Source organism: Lissotriton helveticus, chromosome 12 (genome assembly GCF_964261635.1).
Source record: "Lissotriton helveticus chromosome 12, aLisHel1.1, whole genome shotgun sequence".
Taxonomy (NCBI): domain Eukaryota; kingdom Metazoa; phylum Chordata; class Amphibia; order Caudata; family Salamandridae; genus Lissotriton; species Lissotriton helveticus.
Genome location: NC_136073.1, coordinates 132,228,784 through 132,242,290, shown reverse-complemented (window position 1 = coordinate 132,242,290; position 13,507 = coordinate 132,228,784). Strand labels below are relative to the sequence as shown.

Here is a 13,507-nt window from a genome sequence, read left to right as displayed (position 1 = left end):
TCTTAGCATAGTGTTCCGCCTGAGTGGTATTATGTTGTTTCTGTCATTAAATCCAGATATATAATACAGCAAGTATCATTACACCAACTACAAGCCAAGGCTATTGGCTTTGGCAATGGTTGTTAGTTGCATAAAATGAAAATGCAGCAACCATGGCTTCGTTGAATATAATATTGAAAGTGCACTTTTCTAAAATAATGAGACTGAAAGAACTCCAGCCCCTTTATATCAACTTTTCACCAGCTTCTTTGAACAAACTGGTTTCTCACATAGCAGCACTGGCGTGTTTGCACATTTCTTCTGTTTGACAGAATGCGCTGCCCTAAACTGTGGCAGGAAGAGGCTGCCACATGCTTTATCAGCCCAGACTGATCCATTGTCATCTGTAAGTGGCAATCAGCGACATACAGAATGACAATGGGCGGCGTGGGGCTGCTCATGTTGTGCTCCAGGAGGAGGGCTAGGCGGCCATCAGGGAGAAGAGGCCTCTCCAAAATTACGGACAAAAGGCGTCCGTAAAAGGAATCCTGACGGACAACGGACGCCAGGTCCAAATTACGGACTGTCCGTGAAATTTACGGACGGTTGGTCACCCTAGGTACAAGGAGCTCAAATGAGATTAATGGCGCCTAAATAGAGCACATAAAGGAACAGTTACAAATCTAAGAAAAGGGAAAGAAAGACTAGGAAAAAAACACGGAAAGAGCCTGTAGATAAAATTCTCTTCCTGGGACAGCAGGCTAAGAGAAATTACACAGGGAGCAGTTAAGCTTGCAACACGGGGAGAATAGAAAAGAAAATGCAGTTTTATGAAGTGTGTTTGCCTAATCCAGCAAGCACTTTTGTTTTATTTTTCTATTTGCTTCTTTTATTGGTAAAGTAAGTTTCAAGTGCATGAATGGTATGACTGAGAGAGCCAGGGTATAATAATTTGAAGTGTTTGCACCAGCGCTAATGTAGGACGAGAGTTATAGCAAAGATATGAAAGGGGTAGCGATAATAAATATGTGAAAGGGCAATAGTGACACCAAAATAAGCCACCTATTTATAAAACTGACATGGAAGAAATTCTAAAGGTTAACTTCTGAAATTGTAGCGGATGTTAAAAAGGGTCTCGTTGTTGGCAGGATTCGAACCTGCGTGGGGAGACCCCAATGAATTTCTAGTCCATCGCCTTAACCACTCTGCCACAACAACTCACTGTAAGTTTTGTGCAAATAATCTGTATGAAAGTTTTCAAGGTGTCCCACAGCAAATTCCTGGTATTCTGCAATGCACTTTTTTAAAATAATGTTTTTTTCAGCAGGCACATTCTCTCCTAAAAACAAAAATTGCATGAGTATATCTCTAGTTTGGAAAAGGATAGGCTTTCATGCATACTCTCATGTGGCACTCAAGTTTTTGGGACCCTATTGCACTCTGTTTTCGTGCTGCTTTTAGTCTATGGCCCATATTACAGAAGTCTACCATCTTTGAGTATTCGAGGCTCCTTTGTAAGTGCTTTATCTTTTTTACTTGAAGAGCTATATAATAAAGGGGTCAGGGAAAGATTGCATTTATGGAAGATAAAAGAAGGCACACTTGTCTCACCAAATGCCGTAGAGAAACCTGATGTTTTACTCATGTTATCTTTAGTTTGTTTTTGTTAGACCTTGCATTCTTAAGGTGGCCTGAACCCTACCTTATTGCTATTCACCTACACATTTTGCTGTATCTTTTTGTTGGCCTTAGGACTCTGATCACTTTATCGCTACTAATCAGTGCTGAAGTGCACATGCTTCTTCCCTAATCATGTGTGTAATTGGAGTATACCTGACTGACAGATTTAATTGACTTGAAATCCCCTTGTAAAGTGGTATACCATATACCCAGGGACTGATTGTGCCGCCCAAAGAAGTAGCATTTCAAACCTGTCTCAAGCCTGCTACTGCAGTGCCTGTGCTGCAGTGTACTGCCACTTCGACTTGCCATTTAAAACTACTTGCCAAGCCTTAAACTCCAATTTTATTACATATAATTAACCAAAAGGTAGGCCCTAGGTAGTCCTAGGGGCATCATGCTATGTAAGTAAAAGGTAAGACATGTACTGTGGTAGTTTGCATGTCCTGGTAGTACCAAACAGTCTATTACATTTTTCACTACTGTGAGGTCTGCCCCTCTCATAGGTTAGCATTGGGTATTCCCTTATACTTTTTGGGGGGTAATTCCATATCAGAGAGGAGAAGCTTTATTTATTTATTGATAAATCCTATTTACTGGTGAGGTTGGATTTAACTTTACTATTTTATAAATGCCATTTTAAGAGAGTGAGCATTTCTCTGCACTTACTGCTCTATTTGCCTGAAAACCTGTCTCCAATTGACGTCTGGATTGGGCTGCGAGACAGCTACATTTGTGCATTCCCTCTAGACAGCCACAACACAGGTCACTCAACTGCAACTGCATTCATCTGCATTCTGATTGGCATGGGGGAGAGCTCCTTTCCCCCCACCGCAAATAGGTTCAAGAACGATAATTTATGTCAGTAGGTACAATATAGCTACATCTTATAATCACGTGTGTTTAAATAATTTGTCGTTAGATCGTTTAAATATTTTAAAGGATCTGTTTTTAATAGACATTTTACAAAAACAACTGGTACATTTGGTAATTCTGTAAAAGAAAAACCCAACTGCCGTTACATTGCCAACCACAATGCCGTGTCTCGGATTCGAACCGAGGTTGCTGCGGCCACAACGCAGAGTACTATCCACTATACGATCACGGCGAGCTACTTGGGCTCAATAACATACAGTGACATGGAGAATTTATAATTCGGAACACTCAGGGAACTCCTGTGATAGGCTGAATGTGTTCATTGCTTCCTCATTCCTTATACAAAGGCTTTGTCTCCTCAGTGGTTGATAGGCTGAAACTGTTTCCTGGCCGCCAGCTTGTGAACTGACAAGAGTCAAAGATCACACATACACTTGTGGGCCTGTGATGGGACACCAATGCAGGCAAACACACCTGGCGCAGATCTTCTATTCTGTCTAGTAGACCTGCATCTCCCCTGTACCTCCTCAAGCCATCTGTATGTGAAGCAAGAAAAAGTTAAGGAGCGGTCCATCTACACTTTTATAGGGAGGATGCTGCCATGAGCTCCTCCCAGCTAATCACACAAACAGCAGTAAAGCAAGATAACTACACAGTTAGGGGGGACTGCATGGTTAGGTTTTTGAGGAATTATTGAAACTGACCTCAGTGACCCATGATCAGAGCTGTGGCTAATGACTGCGTGCCTAATTATGATGAAGCAAGCACCATGGCTCGTAGGGGCCCCACAACACGCTTTTCTTAGCTCATTGAATTAAAGTATAAACCTCTGCCATGTATGAGTGGTAAAGGCTTGTTAATTTGGTTGCTTTTCCAATTCACGTCTGACAACAAGATGAAGGAACATTGGGGCATCAGAAGCTTTGGAAAGTAGCCACCAACCTCAGAGAAAGAGAGAAAGAGGGAAAAGGCAGTATGACTTGTGGAGAAAACAGCAGCAGGTACAAGGAGCTCACATGAGATTAATGGCGCCTAAATAGAGCACATAAAGGAACAGTTACAAATCTAAGAAAAGGGAAAGAAAGACTAGGAAAAAAACACGGAAAGAGCCTGTAGATAAAATTCTCTTCCTGGGACAGCAGGCTAAGAGAAATTACACAGGGAGCAGTTAAGCTTGTAACACGGGGAGAATAGAAAAGAAAATGCAGTTTTATGAAGTGTGTTTGCCTAATCCAGCAAGCACTTTTGTTTTATTTTTCTATTTGCTTCTTTTATTGGTAAAGTAAGTTTCAAGTGCATGAATGGTATGACTGAGAGAGCCAGGGTATAATAATTTGAAGTGTTTGCACCAGCGCTAATGTAGGACGAGAGTTATAGCAAACATATGAAAGGGGTAGCGATAATAAATATGTGAAAGGGCAATAGTGACACCAAAATAAGACACCTATTTATAAAACTGACATGGAAGAAATTCTAAAGGTTAACTTCTGAAATTGTAGCCGATGTTAAAAACTTTGTCGTTGTTGGCAGGATTCGAACCTGCGCAGGGAGACCCCAATGGATTTCTAGTCCATCGCCTTAACCACTCGGCCACAACAACTGACTGTAAGTTTTGTGCAAATAATCTGTATGAAAGTTTTCAAGGTGTCCCACAGCAAATTCCTGGTATTCTGCAATGCACTTTTTTAAAATAATGTTTTTTTCAGCAGGCACATTCTCTCCTAAAAACAAAAATTGCATGAGTATATCTCTAGTTTGGAAAAGGATAGGCTTTCATGCATACTCTCATGTGGCACTCAAGTTTTTGGGACCCTATTGCACTCTGTTTTCGTGCTGCTTTTAGTCTATGGCCCATATTACAGAAGTCTACCATCTTTGAGTATTTGAGGCTCCTTTGTAAGTGCTTTATCTTTTTTACTTGAAGAGCTATATAATAAAGGGGTCAGGGAAAGATTGCATTTACGGAAGATAAAAGAAGGCACACTTGTCTCACCAAATGCCGTAGAGAAACCTGATGTTTTACTCATGTTATCCTTAGTTTGTTTTTGTTAGACCTTGCATTCTTAAGGTGGCCTCAACCCTACCTTATTGCTTTTCACCTACGCATTTTGCTGTATCTTTTTGTAGGCCTTAGGACTCTGATCACTTTATCGCTACTAATCAGTGCTGAAGTGCACGTGCTTGTTCCCTAATCATGTGTGTAATTGGAGTATACCTTACTGACAGATTTAATTGACTTGAAAGCCCCTTGTAAAGTGGTATACCATATACCCAGGGACTGATTGTGCCGCCCAAAGAAGTAGAATTTCAAACCTGTCTCAAGCCTGCTACTGCAGTGCCTGTGCTGCAGTGTACTGCCACTTCGACTTGCCATTTAAAACTACTTGCCAAGCCTTAAACTCCAATTTTATTACATATAATTAACCAAAAGGTAGGCCCTAGGTAGTCCTAGGGGCATCATGCTATGTAAGTAAAAGGTAAGACATGTACTGTGGTAGTTTGCATGTCCTGGTAGTGCCAAACAGTCTATTACATTTTTCACTACTGTGAGGTCTGCCCCTCTCATAGGTTAGCATTGGGTATTGCCTTATACTTTTTGGGGGTAATTCCATATCAGAAAGGAGAAGCTTTATTTATTTATTGATAAATCCTATTTACTGGTGAGGTTGGATTTAACTTTACTATTTTATAAATGCCATTTTTAGAGAGTGAGCATTTCTCTGCACTTACTGCTCTATTTGCCTGAAAACCTGTCTCCAATTGACGTCTGGATTGGGCTGCGAGACAGCTACATTTGTGCATTCCCTCTATACAGCCACAACACAGGTCACTCAACTGCAACTGCATTCTTCTGCATTCTGATTGGCATGGGGGAGAGCTCCATTCCCCCCACCGCAAATAGGTTCAAGAATGATAATTTATGTCAGTAGGTACAATATAGCTACATCTTATAATCATGTGTGTTTAAATAATTTGTCGTTAGATCGTTTAAATATTTTAAAGGATCTGTTTTTAATAGACATTTTACAAAAACAACTGGTACATTTGGTAATTCTGTAAAAGAAAAAACCAACTGCCGTGACATTGCCAACCACAATGCCGTGACTCAGATTCGAACCGAGGTTGCTGCAGCCACAACGCAGAGTACTAACCACTATACGATCACGGCAAGCTACTTGGGCTCAATAACATACAGTGACATGGAGAATTTATAATTCTGAACACTCAGGGAACTCCTGTGATAGGCTGAATGTGTTCATTGCTTCCTCATTCCTTATACAAAGGCTTTGTCTCCTCAGTGGTTGATAGGCTGAAACTGTTTCCTGGCCGCCTGCTTGTGAACTGACAGGAGTCAAAGATCACACATACACTTGTGGGCCTGTGATGGGACACCAATGCAGAGAAACACACCTGGCGCAGATCTTCTATTCTGTCTAGTAGACCTGCATCTCCCCTGTACCTCCTCAAGCCATCTGTATGTGAAGCAATAAAGAGTTAAGGAGCGGTCCATCTACACTTTTATAGGGAGGATGCTGCCGTGAGCTCCTCCCAGCTAATCACACAAACAGCAGTAAAGCAAGATAACTACACAGTTAGGGGGGACTGCATGGTTAGGTTTTTGAGGAATTATTGAAACTGACCTCAGTGACCCATGATCAGAGCTGTGGCTAATGACTGCGTGCCTAATTATGATGAAGCAAGCACCATGGCTCGTAGGCGCCCCACAACACGCTTTTCTTAGCTCAATTAAAGTATAAAGCTCTGCCATGTATGAGTGGTAAGGGCTTGTTAATTTGGTTGCTTTTCCAATTCACGTCTGACAACGAGATGAAGGAACATTGGGGCATCAGACGCTTTGGAAAGTAGCCACCAACCTCAGAGAAAGAGAGAAAGAGGGAAAAGGCAGTATGAGGTGTGGAGAAAACAGCAGCAGGTACAAGGAGCTCAAATGAGATTAATGGCGCCTAAATAGAGCACGTAAAGGAACAGTTACAAATCTAAGAAAAGGGAAAGAAAGACTAGGAAAAAAACACGGAAAGAGCCTGTAGATAAAATTCTCTTCCTGGGACAGCAGGCTAAGAGAAATTACACAGGGAGCCGTTAAGCTTGTAACACGGGGAGAATAGACAAGAAAATGCAGTTTTATGAAGTGTGTTTGCCTAATCCAGCAAGCACTTTTGTTTTATTTTTCTATTTGCTTCTTTTATTGGTAAAAAAAGTTTCAAGTGCATGAATGGTATGACTGAGAGAGCCAGGGTATAATAATTTGAAGTGTTTGCACCAGCGCTAATGTAGGACGAGAGTTATAGCAAAGATATGAAAGGGGTAGCGATAATAAATATGTGAAAGGGCAATAGTGACCCCAAAATAAGCCACCTATTTATAAAACTGACATGGAAGAAATTCAAAAGGTTAACTTCTGAAATTGTAGCCGATGTTAAAAAGTTTCTCGTTGTTGGCAGGATTTGAACCTGCGCGGGGGGACACCAATGGATTTCTAGTCCATCGCCTTAACCACTCAGCCAAAGCAACTGACTGTAAGTTTTGTGCAAATAATCTGTATGAAAGTTTTCAAGGTGTCCCACAGCAAATTCCTGATATTCTGCAATGCACTTTTTAAAAATAATGTTTTTTTCAGCAGGCACATTCTCTCCTAAAAACAAAAATAAGGCTACATCTCATAATCATGTGTGTTTAAATAATTTGTCGTTAGATTGTTTAAATATTTTAAAGGATCTGTTTTTAATAGACATTTTACAAAAACAACTGGTACATTTGGTAATTCTGTAAAAGAAAAACCCAACTGCCGTGACATTGCCAACCACAATGCCTTGACTCAGATTCAAACCGAGGTTGCTGCGGCCACAACGCAGAGTACTAGCCACTATACAATCACGGCGAGCTACTTGGGCTCAATAACATACAGTGACATGGAGAATTTATAATTCAAAACACTCAGGGAACTCCTGTGATAGGCTGAATGTGTTCATTGCTTCCTCATTCCTTATACAAAGGCTTTGTCTCCTCAGTGGTTGATAGGCTGAAACCGTTTCCTGGCCGCCTGCTTGTGAACTGCCAGAAGTCGAAGATCAAACATACACTTGTGGGCCTGTGATGGGACACCAATGCAGAGAAACACAAATGGCGCAGATCTTCTATTCTGTCTATTAGACCTGCATCTCCCCTGAACCTCCTCAAGCCATCTGTATGTGAAGCAAGAAAAAGTTAAGGAGCGGTCCATCTACACTTTTTTAGGGAGGATGCTGCTGTGAGCTCCTCCCAGCTAATCACACAAACAGCAGTAAAGCAAGATAACTACACAGTTAGGGGGGACTGCATGGTTAGGTTTTTGAGGAATTATTGAAACTGACCTCAGTGACCCATGATCAGAGCTGTGGCTAATGACTGCGTGCCCAATTATGATGAAGCAAGCACCATGGCTCGTAGGGGCCCCACAACACGCTTTTCTTAGCTCATTGAATTAAAGTATAAACTTTTGCCACGTGTAAGTGGTAATGGCTTGTTAATTTGGTTGCTTTTCCAATTCACGTCTGACAACAAGATGAAGGAACATTGGGGCATCAGAAGCTTTGGAAAGTAGCCACCAACCTCAGAGAAAGAGAGAAAGAGGGAAAAGGCAGTATGAGGTGTGGAGAAAACAGCAGCAGGTACAAGGAGCACAAATGAGATTAATGGCGCCTAAATAGAGCACATAAAGGAACAGTTACAAATCTAAGGAAAGGGAAAGAAAGACTAGGAAAAAAACACGGAAAGAGCCTGTAGATAAAATTCTCTTCCTGGGACAGCAGGCTAAGAGAAATTACACAGGGAGCAGTTAAACTTGTAACACGGGGAGAATAGAAAAGAAAATGCAGTTTTATGAAGTGTGTTTGCCTAATCCAGCAAGCACTTTTTTTTTCTTTTCTATTTGCTTCTTTTATTGGTAAAGTAAGTTTCAAGTGCATGAATGGTATGACTGAGAGAGCCAGGGTATAATAATTTGAAGTGTTTGCACTAGCGCTAATGTAGGACGAGAGTTATAGCAAAGATATGAAAGGGGTAGCGATAATAAATATGCGAAAGGGCAATAGTGACACCAAAATAAGCCGCCTATTTATAAAACTGACATGGAAGAAATTCTAAAGGTTAACTTTTGAAATTGTAGCCGATGTTAAAAAGTTTCTCGTTGTTGGCAGAACTCAAAGCTGCGCGGGGAGACCCCAATGGATTTTTGGTTCATCGCCTTAACCACTCGGCCACAACAACTGACTGTAAGTTTTTTGCAAATAATCTGTATGAAAGTTTTCAAGGTGTCCCACAGCAAATTCCTGGTATTCTGCAATGCACTTTTTAAAAATAATGTTTTTTTCAGCAGGCACATTCTCTCCTAAAAACAAAAATTGCATGAGTATATCTCTAGTTTGGAAAAGGATAGGCTTTCATGCATACTCTCATGTGGCACTCAAGTTTTTGGGACCCTATTGCACTCTGTTTTCGTGCTGCTTTTAGTCTTTGGCCCATATTACAGAAGTCTACCATCTTTGAGTATTTGAGGCTCCTTTGTAAGTGCTTTATCTTTTTTACTTGAAGAGCTATATAATAAAGGGGTCAGGGAAAGATTGCATTTATGGAAGATAAAAGAAGGCACCCTTATCTCACCAAATGCCGTAGAGAAACCTGATGTTTTACTCTTGTTATCCTTAGTTTGTTTTTGTTAGACCTTGCATTCTTAAGATGGCCTCAACCCTACCTTATTGCTTTTCACCTACACATTTTGCTGTATCTTTTTGTTGGCCTTAGGACTCTGATCACTTTATCGCTACTAATCAGTGCTGAAGTGCACATGCTTCTTCCCTAATCACGTGTGTAATTGGAGTATACCTGACTGACAGATTTAATTGACTTGAAAGCCCCTTGTAAAGTGGAATACCATATACCCAGGGACTGATTGTGCTGCCCAAAGAAGTAGCATTTCAAACCTGTCTCAAGCCTGCTACTGCAGTGCCTGTGCTGCAGTGTACTGCCACTTCGACTTGCCATTTAAAACTACTTGCCAAGCCTTAAACTCCAATTTTATTACATATAATTAACCCCTAAGGTAGGCCCTAGGTAGTCCTAGGGGCATCATGCTATGTAAGTAAAAGGTAAGACATGTACTGTGGTAGTTTGCATGTCCTGGTAGTACCAAGCAGTCTATTACATTTTTCACTACAGTGAGGTCTACCCCTCACATAGGTTAGCATTGGGTATTCCCTTATACTTTTTTGGGGGTAATTCCATATCAGAGAGGAGAAGCTTTATTTATTTATTGATAAATCCTATTTACTGGTGAGGTTGGATTTAACTTTACTATTTTATAAATGCCATTTTTAGAGAGTGAGCATTTCTCTGCACTTACTGCTCTATTTGCCGGAAAACCTGTCTCCAATTGACGTCTGGATTGGGCTGCGAGACAGCTACATTTGTGCATTCCCTCTAGACAGCCACAACACAGGTCACTCAACTGCAACTGCATTCTGATTGGCATGGGGGAGAGCTCCATCCCCCCCACCGCAAATAGGTTCAAGAACGATAATTTATGTCTGTAGGTACAATATAGCTACATCTTATAATCATGTGTGTTTAAATAATTTGTCGTTAGATCGTTTAAATATTTTAAAGGATCTGTTTTTAATAGACATTTTACAAAAACAACTGGTACATTTGGTAATTCTGTAAAAGAAAAACCCAACTGCCGTGACATTGCCAACCACAATGCTGTGACTCGGATTCGAACCAAGGTTGCTGCGGCCACAACGCAGAGTAATAACCTCTATACGATCACAGCGAGCTACTTGGGCTCAATAACATACAGTGACATGGAGAATTTATAATTCGGAACATTCAGGGAACTCCTGTGATAGGCTGAATGTGTTCATTGCTTCCTCATTCCTTATACAAAGGCTTTGTCTCCTCAGTGGTTGATAGGCTGAATCCGTTTCCTGGCCGCCTGCTTGTGAACTGCCAGAAGTGAAAGATCACACATACACTTGTGGGCCTGTGATGGGACACCAATAGAGAGAAACACACCTGGCGCAGATCTTCTATTCTGTCTATTAGACCTGCATCTCCCCTGTACCTCCTCAAGCCATCTGTATGTGAAGCAAGAAAAAGTTAAGGTGCGGTCCATATACACTTTTATAGGGAGGATGCTGCCATGAGGTCCTCCCAGCTAATCACACAAACAGCAGTAAAGCAAGATAACTACACAGTTAGGGGGGACTGCATGGTTAGGTTTTTGAGGAATTATTGAAACTGACCTCAGTGACCCATGATCAGAGCTGTGGCTAATGACTGCGTGCCTAATTATGATGAAGCAAGCACCATGGCTCGTAGGGGCCCCACAACACGCTTTTCTTAGCTCATTGAATTAAAGTATAAACTCTGCCATGTATGAGTGGTAAAGGCTTGTTAATTTGGTTGCTTTTCCAATTCACGTCTGACAACAAGATGAAGGAACATTGGGGCATCAGAAGCTTTGGAAGTAGCCACCAACCTCAGAGAAAGAGAGAAAGAGGGAAAAGGCAGTATGAGGTGTGGAGAAAACAGCAGCAGGTACAAGGAGCTCAAATGAGATTAATGGCGCCTAAATAGAGCACATAAAGGAACAGTTACAAATCTAAGAAAAGGGAAAGAAAGACTAGGAAAAAAAAACGGAAAGAGCCTGTAGATAAAATTCTCTTCCTGGGACAGCAGGCTAAGAGAAATTACACTGGGAGCAGTTAAGCTTGTAACACGGGGAGAATAGAAAAGAAAATGCAGTTTTATGAAGTGTGTTTGCCTAATCCAGCAAGCACTTTTGTTTTATTTTTCTATTTGCTTCTTTTATTGGTAAAGTAAGTTTCAAGTGCATGAATGGTATGACTGAGAGAGCCAGGGTATAATAATTTGAAGTGTTTGCACCAGCACTAATGTAGGACGAGAGTTATAGCAAAGATATGAAAGGGGTAGCGATAATAAATATGTGAAAGGGCAATAGTGACACCAAAATAAGCCACCTATTTATAAAACTGACATGGAAGAAATTCTAAAGGTTAACTTCTGAAATTGTAGCGGATGTTAAAAAGGTTCTCGTTGTTGGCAGGATTCGAACCTGCGCGGGGAGACCCCAATGAATTTCTAGTCCATCGCCTTAACCACTCGGCCACAACAACTCACTGTAAGTTTTGTGCAAATAATCTGTATGAAAGTTTTCAAGGTGTCCCACAGCAAATTCCTGGTATTCTGCAATGCACTTTTTTAAAATAATGTTTTTTTCAGCAGGCACATTCTCTCCTAAAAACAAAAATTGCATGAGTATATCTCTAGTTTGGAAAAGGATAGGTTTTCATGCATACTCTCATGTGGCACTTAAGTTTTTGGGACCCTATTGCACTCTGTTTTCGTGCTGCTTTTAGTCTATGGCCCATATTACAGAAGTCTACCATCTTTGAGTATTTGAGGCTCCTTTGTAAGTGCTTTATCTTTTTTACTTGAAGAGCTATATAATAAAGGGGTCAGGGAAAGATTGCATTTATGGAAGATAAAAGAAGGCACACTTGTCTCACCAAATGCCGTAGAGAAACCTGATGTTTTACTCATGTTATCATTAGTTTGTTTTTGTTAGACCTTGCATTCTTAAGATGGCCTCAACCCTACCTTATTGCTTTTCACCTACACATTTTGCTGTATCTTTTTGTTGGCCTTAGGACTGTGATCACTTTATCGCTACTAATCAGTGCTGAAGTGCACATGCTTCTTCCCTAATCATGTGAGTAATTGGAGTATACCTGACTGACAGATTTAATTGACTTGAAAGCCCCTTGTAAAGTGGTATACCATATACCCAGGGACTGATTGTGCCGCCCAAAGAAGTAGCATTTCAAACCTGTCTCAAGCCTGCTACTGCAGTGCCTGTGCTGCAGTGTACTGCCACTTCGACTTGCCATTTAAAACTACTTGCCAAGCCTTAAACTCCAATTTTATTACATATAATTAACCAAAAGGTAGGCCCTAGGTAGTCCTAGGGGCATCATGCTATGTAAGTAAAAGGTAAGACATGTACTGTGGTAGTTTGCATGTCCTGGTAGTACCAAACAGTCTATTACATTTTTCACTACTGTGAGGTCTGCCCCTCTCATAGGTTAGCATTGGGTATTCCCTTATACTTTTTGGGGGGTAATTTCATATCACAGAGGAGAAGCTTTATTTATTTATTGATAAATCCTATTTACTGGTGAGGTTGGATTTAACTTTACTATTTTATAAATGCAATTTTTAGAGAGTGAGCATTTCTCTGCACCTACTGCTCTATTTGCCTGAAAACCTGTCTCCAACTGACGTCTGGATTGGGCTGCGAGACAGCTACATTTGTGCATTCCTTCTAGACAGCCACAACACAGGTCACTCAACTGCAACTGCATTCATCTGCATTCTGATTGGCATGGGGGAGAGCTCCATTCCCCCACCGCAAATAGGTTCAAGAACGATAAATTATGTCAGTAGGTACAATATAGCTACATCTTATAATCACGTGTGTTTAAATAATTTGTCGTTAGATCGTTTAAATATTTTAAAGGATCTGTTTTTAATAGACATTTTACAAAAACAACTGGTACATTTGGTAATTCTGTAAAAGAAAAACCCAACTGCCGTTACATTGCCAACCACAATGCCATGTCTCGGATTCGAACCGAGGTTCCTGCGGCCACAACGCAGAGTACTATCCACTATACGATCACGGCGAGCTACTTGGGCTCAATAACATACAGTGACATGGAGAATTTATAATTCGGAACACTCAGGGAACTCCTGTGATAGGCTGAATGTGTTCATTGCTTCCTCATTCCTTATACAAAGGCTTTGTCTCCTCAGTGGTTGATAGGCTGAAACTGTTTCCTGGTCGCCTGCTTGTGAACTGACAAGAGTCAAAGATCACACATACACTTGTGGG

The 13,507-nt window shown here is 40.9% G+C and overlaps 4 non-coding genes across 4 annotated transcripts; all 4 read right to left on the bottom strand.

Annotated features, from left to right (window-relative positions):
- Positions 1–1,115: 1,115 nt before the first annotated feature.
- Positions 1,116–1,197, bottom strand: TRNAS-AGA (transfer RNA serine (anticodon AGA)). The gene has a single exon. It is a non-coding gene; the product is annotated as a tRNA-Ser (tRNA).
- A 2,856-nt stretch (positions 1,198–4,053) lies between these two features.
- Positions 4,054–4,135, bottom strand: TRNAS-AGA (transfer RNA serine (anticodon AGA)). The gene has a single exon. It is a non-coding gene; the product is annotated as a tRNA-Ser (tRNA).
- Positions 4,136–8,720: 4,585 nt separating this feature from the next.
- On the bottom strand, positions 8,721–8,802 carry TRNAF-AAA (transfer RNA phenylalanine (anticodon AAA)). Its single transcript has one exon. It is a non-coding gene; the product is annotated as a tRNA-Phe (tRNA).
- Positions 8,803–11,647: 2,845 nt separating this feature from the next.
- On the bottom strand, positions 11,648–11,729 carry TRNAS-AGA (transfer RNA serine (anticodon AGA)). The gene has a single exon. It is a non-coding gene; the product is annotated as a tRNA-Ser (tRNA).
- Positions 11,730–13,507: the final 1,778 nt, after the last annotated feature.